Raw genomic sequence first — 14420 nt, forward strand, 5'->3', positions numbered from 1 at the left:
TCGAGGATAACAGGTAATAATTTTCTTTTTTTTTCGCCACCAAATGCCAATGCTGACCATGGGGGTAGGTAGGTAGGTATCAGTCGCCGCTCCGAGGAGCCCAATTAGCGCTTTGGTGCGCCGTTTTGATGCCACAAACTCCTAAGACCGTGACTGTTGTTATAGGAACAGGGAAGCGGAGTCCAGCTGGCTCGGATCTTCAGAGCCAGCCCGTAGCATTCACGAAGGAAAGCAGCTCTCCGACCCTGTAACTAGAAATCTCACTGAGGTCCCCAAAGAATGATTTACCCAGTGTCCGCAGCCTGACTCGAGCCAGAGCCGGGCAATCGCAGAGAAAGTGCATGAGGGTTTCCCTTCCGCAGCTTCGGCAATGCGAGTTGTAGGGTAAGCCGAGCCTAGCGGCATGGTCCCCTATGGACCAGTGCCCCGTGCAGACCGCCGTAATCTTGAATGCATTTGCACGCGTCTGGCACAGGAGCTCTCGTGATCGGGCTATGTTATAAGCGGGCCAAATTCTCCTTGATTTGGCACAGCTTGTAAGCCTTCGCCATCTTAGGCCCGCGGCTGCTAGGTAGTGCGAGTAGACTCGGCCCCCGACAGCCGCCACCGGAACACCGACTGTGTTCCCCGAGGGACTGCCAAGAGCAGAGCCTTGCCTGGCCAATCCGTCAGCCCGCTCATTCCCTTCTATGTTCCTATGCCCGGGAACCCAGAGGAGAGTGATCTTGAGCGTGCCGCCCAGATAGTTGAGCGTGTCTCTGCACTGCCCCACGAACCGGGAAGATGTCGTCGTTGAGTACAAGGCCTTGATGGCCGCTTGGCTGTCGGTCAGAATGGCTATGTTACGCTTGGGGCTCGAATCACGCTCCAACCATCGACAGATTTCCAATATCGCCAGTACTTCCGCCTGGAATACACCGGTGAAACTTGGGAGACCATACGACTTGGATACACCGTGTGTACTCGAGAAACCCCCCGCGCCGACTCCATAGGCTATCTTTGATCCGTCCGTAAAGAATACCGTGTCATAGTCTTGCAACACGCCGCCCTGGTTGGAAGGTCCACAGAAAAGTTTCTCATGAAGTTCAGCTTGCGTGTGACATAGTCCGTGGGGGATATCCAGATTTCTCGAGGTATTTCATCTAGAATGTTGCTGTGGCCGTAGGACTTCGCTGCCCAGCATCCGGACTCACGTAGTCTGACGGCACTGCACGCTGCAACATATTGGATGTGGAGGTCAAGGGGGAGGAGATGCAGGAGTACATTGAGAGCATCTGCCGGGCAGGACTGCAGGGCCCCCGTAGCACCTGCATACGCGGTTCTTTGAATCCTATTAAGCTTCGTTCTATTGTATTTCTTCTTCAAAGCCTGCCACCATACAATAGATCCGTACGTCAGGATCGGACGCATTACAGCGGTGTACATCCAGAAAACCATCCTCGGCCGGAGACCCCATTTCTTGGCAAAGGTTCTCTTACAGGCATAGAAGGCTATACAGGCCTTCTTAACCCTCAGTTCTATGTTCAACCTCCAATTTAACTTAGGATCCAGGATTACACCCAGATACTTCACATTAGAGGAAAGAACCAATCTTTGTTCATTCAGCCGTGGTAGATGGAATTCAGGTATCCTTGTCATGGTGGTGAATAGCATCAATTGCGTTTTGGTTGGGTTTATGCTGAGTCCACATCTTGCGGCCCACAGGCACACCTTTCGCAACGCTCCTTCCATGATGTCACTCATAATGGACAGAAACATCCCTGATACTAATATCACCAAGTCGTCGGCATGCGCCACCGCCTTCACCCCGCTACTGTCTAATGTACATAAAATTTTGTCCATTACTATTAACCAGAGCACCGGTGAGATAGCACCACCCTGAGGCGTGCCTCTGTTCACAGCTCTGGTCAAGTGGTTGCCTCCCAGATCCGACTGGATTATCCTGGTACTCAGCATTGATATAATCCAATGCGTGAGATACCCCTCCAATCCAATACCGGTCAAGGCTTCCTTGATGGCGTTGGTACTGACGTTGTTGAAAGCTCCTTCTATATCCAAGAAGGCAGCAAGGGTATACTGCTTGTACTGCAGCGACCGCTCAACCGTGCCAATTACCTCGTGGAGGGCGGTTTCTGTGGATTTTCCTTTGAGGTAGGCATGCTGGGACTTAGAGAAAGGCGTTCTCTCCATAATCGTCCTTGAATGTCCAGGACGCGTTCTAGGGTCTTCAGCACGAAAGAGGTCACGCTGATTGGCCGAAAGTCCTTCGCGGACTCATGACAGCGCCTGCCCGCTTTCGGTATGAAAACCACCCGTGCGCACCTCCAGGACTGCGGTACGTATCCTAATGCTGACCATGAGTATAATTCTTTTTTGAAAAAGGCTTTTGACCCCGAACCGGAGACTTGTATCAAACCTTGAAGTTCCAGATACAATATTTATCTACAACTATTAAAAATGCAGGATAAATAAATAATCAGTTGATGTCCACCGTATTGACATGTTGTCCCCTCATTTTAATTGAAAATCCTTAATCTTGATGATTCACAATAAAATAATGGTGCAACCCTAAAGATACTCGTTTACCACAATAGCTCATGACAAATACCATTAAAGAAGGGAAAATAAGCAAATATTATGACAAAAATGCATTCATTCATATTTTTCTCATTAAGACCACACTAAGGTCGTATTAAGAAACAGTGCATCGTGAAAGTATACTACACAACAATGTACTGAATTTAAAACTGGTTAAAGATTTTTTTTTGTCTTGCTGCGGCCAAGGTTTAATACGCACCACTTAATCATGGCTCGAAAAAAAATGAGAGACGAAAGCTGATAAATTCAAATTTTGTAGTCCACGTGGTCAAGGCTAGATTAAATGTTATTATAAGAATTAATCACATAAAAAAGTACACCAGCCGTATCGCATTTCAGATAGATAGATGGTCAGTTAGCCTTCAACAGCTAGGGAAAGGTCATAGTTTGGAGCTTACTTGGTTGTTATTAGATACCGGCTTATGGCATATTCAGCTTTGAACCAAAATATATCTCTAAATAGACTGATTTTACGATGTTTGAAAATCCTGACTTTCTTAATTCTGCGAAAATGATGATGATTTAAAGGAGCCAACCTTGGGCTGCTATATATACGATTGACAATATCCGGATAATGGTTAGAGCGTTCACTTTTCACACTAAAAAGATCGTGCACTGAAAGGATTTTTGTCATAGGCTGGAAGTCAGTTATCAATCGAGTCAGTTGTAAGTAAGGATTTGGCCGGGCAAGAGCAATATAGACCACAATTGTGTCCAAGGGTAAGGTTACTGTCTCGAAATGAAGTGTTCTAAAATGGTCCAACACAATAGGCAATTAAATTTCGACATTTGGTTTAAGGACCTAGATAATTGAAGGAATTTCTGCTTGTAGGTTAACTCCTTAAAAGGTTTGCCGAACGACTACAGTTATCTTAGGCAAACTTATGAAACTTTCGGTCGTCGGCATAGGGTCCTAAAAGCTAAGGCAAGCCTTCCTCTAACGCGGTTAACGTTTCAGTCAGTTGAGGCCTATAAACTCTAATAAGGATAATCAATTCTAAGCCACCGTGCTTTGCAACTTGGCAAACGTATTCTACAACTTTCACTTCTTATCACAGTGAACTTATATGTTTTCTGTTTAGTCCTTCGTAATGCGTGGGCAAACCTGATGAGAGGGAAGGGGAAGGGTTGATTCTCCTTGGGCCTGGAGATTTCTCAAAGGTCCGGAAAAGAGAGATTCGATTTGTTTGACAATACAAAGGCATCCGTATTCGTAGCCGAAGTCGAAATGCGGCAGGACCTCATATTCATGTTGTGCGAAGGAATGAAGGTGTCACATTGCTTCATTATTAACTGGAATAAAGTTAACTCTTAAAGTATTACTCAGGATTTGGATTCCCAGATAACTTCCGAACTCAACTCTATAAAAGTCCTCTCAATAACATATGGACTGAGATATACACTACGCCCCCCCCCCCTAATCAAAATATAATTACTAATTTAATAGATGCCTGTCCAGAAGATGGTAGTCAACGAAATAACGCCTAAAAGGGATCTTGAGTTAGTTGCGTGATGAAGTAAATGCACGCTTGGAAAGGCTCTGCACAGTGATGAACATACATTTTTCGTGATTTCATGGACGTTACAAATAGACGACTCAGAAGCCATATGTTCCCGCGGATCACGTGGATTAATTTCCTGCTGAAATTCATTTAAGGATTTTTTCTTCGGCAAAGAGGGAATCGTGGCTGTCATCAAAGTCTTTGAAGATGAGCACTACCCACAGAATCAGAGAAGAACTGCTGGAAATAGTCCGGAATGCAAACTTAATAGGATCTTCCAGCTCCTGGCAAAAACAATGTCGGATAGGTTTGCTGAGTTTTCCGAAGTATTATTTGCAGAGAACGTATTCCCTGCATTATGGCGTCCGTACTTTGTGAACTTCGTAAACCTCCAGACGAGCATTATCTTATTGACCCATCTGAGATTAGTGTTTCCTGTTCACTTCTAGGTTGAGTGCAGAGCATCCACACAGTCAGATTGTGCTTCAGTTTCACTGTCATCACACATAACGCTTTGCAAGTGGCAAGTTCACAGCGCGAGATAAACGCTATGATTCGGCGCCGTTAAATGAGATTAACAATTTATATGGTTACCCTTCACCCCTTGGTGGGGCATAGTACATCAACTACACCTACAAGCAATCGTTCACATTTGCCTGAAATCCACTTCAGCTCCTCCCACGACTTCCCGAGGTGCTTGGAACCCTTCTCTACTGTTCTACGCCAAATGCCGTTGGGACGAGTGCTAAGTCTGTACGTCGAGCATGTTTTTCGTTTGAGATAGTGTCAGGCCAGCATTCCCTGTTGATACGACGCAGACAAATATTCATGGAAGCTTGAAGCTTTTCTGTAACAGCGGAGTTCACTTTCCATGTACTACTCCCATATAGCAATACAAAAACAAACACATTTGTATCGTGATTTGACGTCCAATACCAGTCGACTCAGCTGTGAATAAGTACCTGAGTCAAATCAGGGTAATAATCTCGAGCGAGCGCAATTCTGACCACATTGCACATAGTGTACTATAGTGTATCGTTAAGGTCTTAAATGAAGTGCTCTAACGTACTTCAAGACCCTGATCCAATATGGATTGTTCCGGCAACGATTATTCTTATTATTATCTTCAGTCCAACTCTATTTGTCACTCTTTCCCGGCCAAGGTCCATGACCCGGTGAGAAAGCAAACAGATGTCATCAGCATAGTCTATTGAATTCCTCCATGTCCCCATTACAAGGCAGCATGAATAACGTCACCGGTAACAAGAGGAAATAATATCGGAAACAGAATGAACCCTGGCAGACTCCGCTTCGGATCGGAAAATCCTCCGAAATTTTGCTTCAGTGCAGCACTTCACATTTATTGTTTGATTATCCTGAATGCCAATCCTGCGTAAAACACTCCAGACACACTCCCTGTTCACATGCGCGTAGAGCTTTCTTGATGAAGAGCAGGTGATCTAAAAGGATCTTAGCTCCACGCACTGTTCCAAAGTTATCCGTAGGATGCTGATGTGGTCAAGGCAGGACGATCCGGAGCCCAAACTAGCCTGCTATCTGTCGAGTTTTCGAGATGTACTTTGATGAGTTCCAGGATTGTTTTATTTATTATCTTTGCGACGACAGGGAGCACCCAGATGCCACTCCATTTGTCACACTCGAAACGGATCCCCTTTTTGGGATCTTGACCATCATCCCCTTCTTCCACTCTCTGGTCAAAGTCTCGGATTCCCAAGATTTCCGTGGGAATCAAAGCAACAGATCTGCCGTAATTGCAGGTGCAGCGATAAATAACTCTGCGGGGAGACCGTCAAGCCCAGCGGCTTTACTCTGTTTGAGTGCATGATGATGGCCGAAATGATTTTTCTTCTGTTTGAAGGAACAGTCCGCATCCGCGAGTTATGAGTACCAGCCATTTCACCCGCAAGAGGAGGAACCCCACTGAATATGATACGGTTAAGAACCGTGGTGAAATGTTCTTTCCACCTCTTCAATAACTCATCATCGTGGATGAAAAGTCCACCGTTGACGGGACCATTAAAAGGTTCGCGACCACATGCAAGCCCTTTCGTGATGCGGTATACATTTCTGAAATCATTGGGATTGCGGCATCTTCCACTTACCTAACCAGCATAATAGCACATTCTCGCTTTTCACGGCGTACACTATGCTGAATTTATTTTAGTTGCTACTGGAGTTCGAGCACGTCAGCACGTCACGTCCATCATCACTCACAACGTTCAGTAGAGCCTTCAAGCCCTTTCGTTCATCACAACTCTGCAGTCAGCCAGATCTTTTCGCGCCCCTTTGTGACGTGGCCGTCGGCCTGTGCAGCTCCCAGAAAAAGGAGCATTTTTGATGGCGGCACAATGCTCATCGATATTCTCAAGCGGGTTACTCAGTATATCTACCGTTCGATCAGCAAGATGGCTCTCTTACGGTCGTGCGACAACTGGGTCATACAAGCGAATGTAAGCTACCATCAGATGGTGATCCCTTTCGAAGCCGATGTGAGCACCTCTCTTGTTACGCCCATCTAACCGACAACTACTAAATCTACTGTTGATCGCGAATTAGCCGATCTGATTGCCAGTACGGTTTCGACCGATTAAAACCCAACTGGATGCATGAAATTTACATGAAATGTAAAAGTTTCACCTTCTATGACTTTGTTAATTATAGTTGCATTTCTTTCAAACTTCCCAAAGTTATACCTTATGTTATTCCCTACAGCACTGCCTTGCACTTTGCACTTCTAGCATGAACTTAAGGTGGGTTTCCGGCTAAATTTCTAAAATATGCTAATGTACTATTATTAACTTTATTTGTGAGGATATCGGAACGGGATGTATTTTGAGGCTTAGATACACTGCTGCATTTTTTTTTCAGATTTTTCGGTAGGATAAGTTCTGAGATTGAGACCAGTTACAATTTTTGGGGGCCATATTTTGAGCCTCACTCCCTACGTTTCAGCCGATATTAAATGTGGCAACAGTTACGAAAAGTACTAATTGAGCCCTTTCATTTGATACTCCACATTCCGTGAAAAAAAATGTTGCCCCCTCCTTTCACATAAATGAGGAGCCCCCCTTAAATTCAACACAAAATGGCGCCACTTGCATTATGTAAAAGGAATCTATCACCTTTCGTGACAATCGGTCCCGCCGTTTCCGAATAAAGGGTGTGACAAACGGACATACAAATGTACAGCGGATATCTTCGCAGAGCTGTTCGAAGCGTGTATGTACGAGGGTATCTTTACTGCACCATGGAAGCGGCAGAAGCTGGGGTTGCTGCCTAAGGCTGACAAAACTCAAGGGAAACCATCCTTCTATAAACCCATATATCTTCCAGACACTATGGGGAAAATATTGGAATGGGTAATTTATAATAAATTACTCCCGGTCGTCGAGAGCCAAGGAGGCCTTTCAGATCGGCAGAATGGGTTACGTAAAGCCAGAACAATTATTGATGCCAACAAAATGGTTACTGGCTTGGTCGAAAATGCAAATTGCGGAGGGGGTTGTACCAGCAAATATTGCGTGGTAGTGGCCCTGGGCGTGAGGAATGCATTCAACTCAGCCAATTGAAACCATATACGAAAATCTTAGGCGACGATTGGTGTTCCGATCTACCTCGCTGCTATTGTCGATATCCACTTGCAAGAGCAGACGTTCTGGTGTAATAACGATGATGCGCCCAAGGAGTACGTTGTCTCCGCGGATGTCCCGCAGGGCTTTGTACTGGGCCCATTACTGCGGAACATCATGGATAATGTAATTCTTAACCTTCCGGTTCCAAACGAGGCTACGGTGGTGAGTTACGCCAACGACATAGCACTGGTTGTGGTCGCAAAGCATCTCAAAGATGCTGGGTTGTACTCAAGCGAGGCAATCAGCGTTGTTAAGGCTTGGTTAAAAAGTTCTGGAGTGGCACTCGCGGAAGAAAAGACAGAAGCGGTACCCATCACTAAGCGCAAGAGAAATTACGCCTGCATTAGATTCGGGAATCATATCATCACTCCCAAGTCGGCCATCAAGTACTTGGAAGTAATGATAGACGAAAAACTTAATTTTAAGCAGCACATAGAGCATATTTTGTTAAAAAGCATCCACCATGAGTATGCCTCCAACAAGGATGATGCCGAACGTAGGAGAATCGCGGCATACTTGCAGGCTGCTCATAGCCAGGGTAGTGAATTCCATCATGCTGTATGCGGTCCGGGGAAAGCGCTGCATGTTTTAGGCAATGCCCGTAAACTGAGTACGGTTTACAGAAGAACAGCTTTAAAGGTGTGTTCTGCCTTCAGGACGGTTTGAGATGATGCAGCGTTCGTCATCTCGGGAATGATACCGCTTGACATCGTGACAACCGAGATGATGAACATATATAACACCAGGTCCATCTCTCCCTTATCGCAGGTGGAAAAAGCTGAAAAGCAGAGATCCATAAGCAGATGGCAACAGCGATGGGACCAATCAAAAAAGGGTCGTTCGACTTACAGGTTGATACCTTCCATCGGGGAGTGGCTAGAGAGAAAGCATGGGGTGATCAATTATAATCTCACCCAGTTTCTAACCGGCCATGGAGGATACCGTCAACACCTGTACAGGTTTAAATTTGACACCTCACCTAATTGTCAAAACTGCGATGAAGTCTCAGAGGACCCAACGCACTTATTCTTCCAATGTGTTAAGTTGGTGGAAAAAAGGAGTAACCTAGAGGAAACTAGATGAAGTGGTACCACCAGAAAATTTTGTCCAGAGAATGATAGCTTGCCAGGGGGATTGGAATGCGATCAATTCCATGATCACAGCAATCCAGGATAAACTGTGGTGAACCCGGGTAGACGGAAAGAGACCTAGCTAAAGTAAGCTGACTCAGACCCGTGATGTCAGTCAGGGGTGATTTTAGTGGGTAAAAATCGCACACTCAGGCGGGCCTAGGGCGGAGACTTTTGAAGATTTCCACCTCCTTAAAAAAAAGACAGACAGACAGGCATCAACTCGATTTTAATAAGGTTTTCTTTCACAGAAAACCTTAAAAAGGAAGTGGTGGTCTATTACGAAATCAATGCGCCTGTGATCCGAGAGAGTGATATCGTTTGATACTATCCACTCGCCGACAAGAGCCGCAATGTTAGGGGATCCCACCATGATGTCGATGGCCTCTCGTCTGATCACGTTGATGAAAGTGGGTTCACTACCCAAATTAAGGATCTGCAGACCAGATATTCTAATAGTCTCGATCCTCTTGACATCACATCCTGCCTTTACTTTTGGCGTATTGGATTGACTAGATATTAATTGAACCCTCACTTGCAATATTAATCCTACACATACTGGCGAATACTACTCAAAGACGTTTCATTCAAATGTTGAACAGTCTCAACGTTAAGCATCTATCTACGAAGATGGCACGTTGAAAGGTGAACTGTAAAAGTGTAAACGCTAATGAAAAAAAGCTTTTTTAAATCTTACCTTTTTGCTTTAATAATATATCCAAATGAAGGTGGCTTGCATCAAGCTGGTTGTTAATACCACAAAAGGTCAAGCACAATCACAACATGAAAATTTAAATAAAATTTGAAATTATTTCTTCATTTCAAAATTGTTGGATTTTTTTTTATTTTAAAAAAAGATTTTCTGTATTTATTTAATTTATTTATTTATTTATTATTATTTAATTGAGCACTCAGAGTTTTATATTCAACTTCTAACAACATCAACCAAAATCTTCACTTTTGTGGTCCTTAGAGCATCTCAACACCAACAAGAACTTTTAGCTATTTTTCATACCGTTAATAACAAAACCCCAAAACACACAACTGAAAACGAAAGTGAAACTCCACGTTCAGATCACAAGTCGGAATTACGTCTTCACGATTCAAAATCAGTTTAAGCTTTGAAGCATTACTATCAAACCACAACAAAGATCAGGTAGCGTCCACCTGAGGCTCAAGATTGTGTATCTTTCGTATTTCTCTCCCAAGCACAGCCTACGTTCCTCCGTCCTCGTCTTCTTTCTGGTAAGATAATTATCGTGGCAGATACAAGTATAACAAAGCGTTGGATACGTGATGTTTGGTAAGATTCAAGGTGTTACGACATAATTACTTGGTTGTGGAGTTGAACCCGAAGCGGCGTTCAACTCACCTCTGAATCAATGCTGTAACGTTGACCCAACTAGACGAAGCTATCTCATCTGCGCATACTACGATAGGGCGTTAGATAGCATGGACAAAACGATATGGGAATGAGCCAGAGGTTTCAGCTATAAATTGACGAACTATCAGATACGAATTTATGAGAAATTTACCCACAAAAATGATTCCCATGGGGGATCAAGATATCTTCCTATAGATCCCAGAAGGATACTATCCTGGAAACCCTTGTAAGGCTCCCCACTTAGGAATAAATTCTGTCTCCAGGGGTTTCTATTTTGACGGGATTCCTTCAAGACCAAACATGCAATCGTGAGAGACCTTCAAACATTTTTCACTTTCTTCAGAGATCTCTTCACCTAGATTCGATTTTAAGATACAATCAATAGTTCGTTGGCTCTCTTGAGCTTTTTTGTGAGACCTACAGCAAAAATGACTGAGCATAAATTCGGTCCCCCAGGCAAGTGTGACCTAGTCGCCATTGTCTAGAAAAACAAATCACTGAACTTTTCATTGACCTACCTTTTGGGGTCAATCTTTCACGCATGCTTAAACCAATAAGAAAGATGCAAACTTATGCAAACCATTGCAACATCTGCTCAAATTAATTTGACTGCAGCACCTCGGTTGAAGCGAGGAATACTCATATGTACCTGCCCATTGTCAACATTGTGAACAACCACATGAAGTATGAGTTTTTCATGAGTTATGTAGTTGAATCACAGATTTCCGGCGAATGGATAATTGTGCAAATTATGGAATGTATCTTCCTACTACGTTAGCGGAAGATATAGATATTTAAAATTTTCTCTGTCATTGTCTTTGCGTCTAGACGTAATACTAATATTAGCAATTTTGGCACTGGTAATTTGGAAATTGGAAGGAAAATGTCAAGTGGAGGCAACTGAAAAAGAGCCCTTCCCAGATAGGCGCGGATGGAGAAATCTGTAAAATGACTGGGTTCTGTGAAATGATTACGAAAACAAGCCAATTTCCCCACGAGCTGTTACAGAATACTCAGCTTTTAATAAATGCGAATTTTCTTGAGATTTAGTTATTTACGTATTTATAGACTGGCGGAGCTCGAAACAGGTTATACTAACATCTAGCTTTTGGTTGGATACCGACCTAAAATTATAGGTCGTCCGGCCAGTTGACATAAATAAAGTCATCTTTCTCTGCTCAAACTCTAGCTTTTGGACCTTCCTATTAATTCAAAAGGTAAACCTGTAATTACCTTTTTGGGAGAAGAAAGGCTGGGCGTATCTAATTTCCAGATCTGAGTGCTCGTTCATCAAAGCTTGTAAAGGAAACAATTTACGTAATGGAATAGTTTTCATATAATTGCCCAATTATCAGGTTACTACTACTACTTACTAAATTTCAACCTTTGAAACGTTGGAAGGCAGTTGTAACACTACTAATGAAATTTAAATAATAACCTTTATGGAGGTGGAACAAAAATTCGCAGTGGCGGACAATCTAATTTGAGCTTTTCCTTTCGATAGGTTTGGTTACAATAAAAGCTCTATTAATAGCGTTTTATACATAACTTTATAGATATTTTTTAAGAGGCCCTGATTCCGGGTCGACTTAATGGTGCATGATCAAAGAGTAATCAGGATCCCTCCGTCTTTAACCAAAATTTGCCCTGCCCAACCCTAGACCAAATCTAGGAGCTTTTCATCCTCAATATAAGCCCCACCACTGGAAAACAGAACATCCCCATTTGAAAAATATGACGCTCCACAAAGACAACCCCACGTTCCCCCAGTGTAGTGGGTGGTCTAACACCAGTACCCGCCTAACCCCACGGTCTTCTTACAGTGCGGATTGATTTTATGGCCATAATCAAAGCCCCTTGTAACAACCCCAACGGTACCAATTTATACTGAGAGCAGAGTTAGTATTCATACTGGTGGATGCAAGAAGACTATACCTAAAGCCTCTCCCCAACTAAGGAGAAGGGTTTCCGAATTGTATAGCCGGACAAACGGTAGTATAGGTCCCGGGGCGAAACGTGGATTGGTACCCACGATGGAGCATAAAACCTGGGAAATGCCTGCTCAACCAACACCAACAGCTCTACTACCAAACCCTATCTCCACCTCCACGTGGTGACCGCTGGGAGCTCTTTCTTAACGAAAAGCTGCAGACGGAGAAGGATGAAGGCGAGTCTCCCGCGCCCAAAAACGGGACAAATTGTACCAACTGGTCCTCCAGGTTGGGGGTTGGGTAGGGCTGACAACCCTACACGGAAAACAACTTGTTACGAAGCCACAACAGGAGCCTCGGACAGGATGGGATTTTTAAAACGACGGACCCGGCAACAAACACGGAATAAAGATTTGCGCATTTTCTCATGGAACGTGCGCTCCCTGTACAGAAATGAAGCTGATGAGCAGCTAGCCGATACCCTGTCCCAATATAGGGCTGATTTAACAGCGTTGCAAGAGATGCGATGGACAGGGACCGGTTTCCTGGAGAAGAGCCACTACACCATGTATTATAGCGGTCATCCAGTAAACCATGTGCTCGGAGTAGGTTCCTTAGTCAGCCAAAAAAAATGAACCCTGCTGTTATCGGCTTTGAAAACATAAGCGAACGGCTATGCACTCTGCGCTTGCGAGGCAAGTTTAGAAATATAAGCCTCATAAACGTTCACGCCCCTACAGAGGAGACTGCAGAGTCGGAGAAGGATACCTTCTACGGGGCAGTAGAAAGAACCCTCGAAGCCTGTCCCAGATATGATATCAAAATCATAGCCCATCCCATATGGTTATTGGTACCTGGTTTACGCGGAAAGCGGTCCACAAACATACATGGGCCTCTCCAGACAGGACCACTTTCAACCAAATTGACCACGCGTTGATCGAACGCCGCCACCTCTCAGCCTTGATGAATGTCAGAACATATAGGGGGGCCAATATAGACTCGGATCACTATCTCGTTGGCATGGTGCTCTGAGCTCGAATAACAATACCACCTAGAATCCCCTCTGACAATCAGGTGAGAGTGAACACTGAAGCCATCCACAACACAACCCTCCGCGGCACCTATAAGAGGGAAATGGATGCCGCAATAACCGCAGTCAACAGAGGACCTGGAGATGAAGCAGCAACAAATGATCTTCACAATCACCCGAAGAACGTTATCATGGATACCGCCACAAACACACTTGGCCCCAGCCGCAAAAGAAGTCGGAACGGCTGGTTTAACGATGAATGTAAGCTAGCAACGGAACGGGAGAATGCCGCATACCGAGTAATGTTGCATTCTCAAAGAACGCGGGCACGCGCAGAGACTTATCACGAACTCCGTCGAGTGGAGAAGCGACTTCACAGACGGAAAAAGGAAGCCTGGGAGAACCAACAAGTCTGTGAACTAGAAAAGTACAGGGAGCAACCGCACCAGGCGCGCAAGTTTTACCAACAAGTCAGCAGGATGAAGCCTTATACACCTCGATGCTCATCCTGCCGAGACAAAGAGGGAAATCTGATTTTCGACAGAATGGGCATATTAGAGCGATGGGTTGAGTACTTTGATGAACTACTGAACAACCAGAACATCGGCGAGTTGGAGGTCCCGCCAACTGAAGACAACGGACAAATACTGCCACCACCAAGTTTAGGAGAAACAGTCCGTCCAATTCATCGGCTAAAAAATCATAAGTCGCCAGGAGCCGATGGAATTACAGCCGAATTGGTTAAATATGGAGGCGACCAGCTACACCAAGTGGTTCATCAACTTGTGCTCAAGGTATGGGACAGCGAATCAGTGCCTGACGATTGGCAACGAGGCATTATCTGTCTCATACATAAAAATGGAGATATCAAACAGTGTAGCAATTATAGAGGTATCACGTTGCTGAGTACCATCTATAAGATATTCTCCACTATCTTGCTAGGCCGGATAGCCCCATACGCCCAGAACATCATTGGCCCATACCAAAGAGGCTTCACTCCAGGCAAATCAACACCAGATCAGATTTTCTCTCTGCGGCAAGCGATGGAAAAACTGTTGGAATATGGACAATGGTTGCACCATCTATTCATCGACTTTCAAGCCGCCTATGATAGCATAGCCAGGGTAAAACTGTACATGGCCATGGGAGAATTCGGTATCCCGACGAAATTAATAAGACTGACTAGGCTGAC

At 44.5% G+C, this 14420-nt stretch overlaps 1 protein-coding gene across 1 annotated transcript in view; it reads right to left on the reverse strand.

The window, feature by feature from the left end:
- LOC119650207 (3 beta-hydroxysteroid dehydrogenase/Delta 5-->4-isomerase) overlaps positions 1 to 10183 on the reverse strand; it is a 37968-nt gene extending 27785 nt beyond the window's left edge. The window contains exons 1-2 of the mRNA XM_038052773.1: positions 9899 to 10183; positions 9581 to 9626 (exon numbers count right to left, since the gene is read on the reverse strand). The gene's annotated coding sequence lies outside the window, so the exon portion shown is untranslated. The remainder of the gene's footprint in view (positions 1 to 9580; positions 9627 to 9898) is intronic.
- Between the last annotated feature and the right edge of the window lie 4237 nt (positions 10184 to 14420).

This window comes from Hermetia illucens, chromosome 2 (assembly GCF_905115235.1).
Source record: "Hermetia illucens chromosome 2, iHerIll2.2.curated.20191125, whole genome shotgun sequence".
Classification (NCBI taxonomy): Eukaryota; Metazoa; Arthropoda; class Insecta; order Diptera; family Stratiomyidae; genus Hermetia; species Hermetia illucens.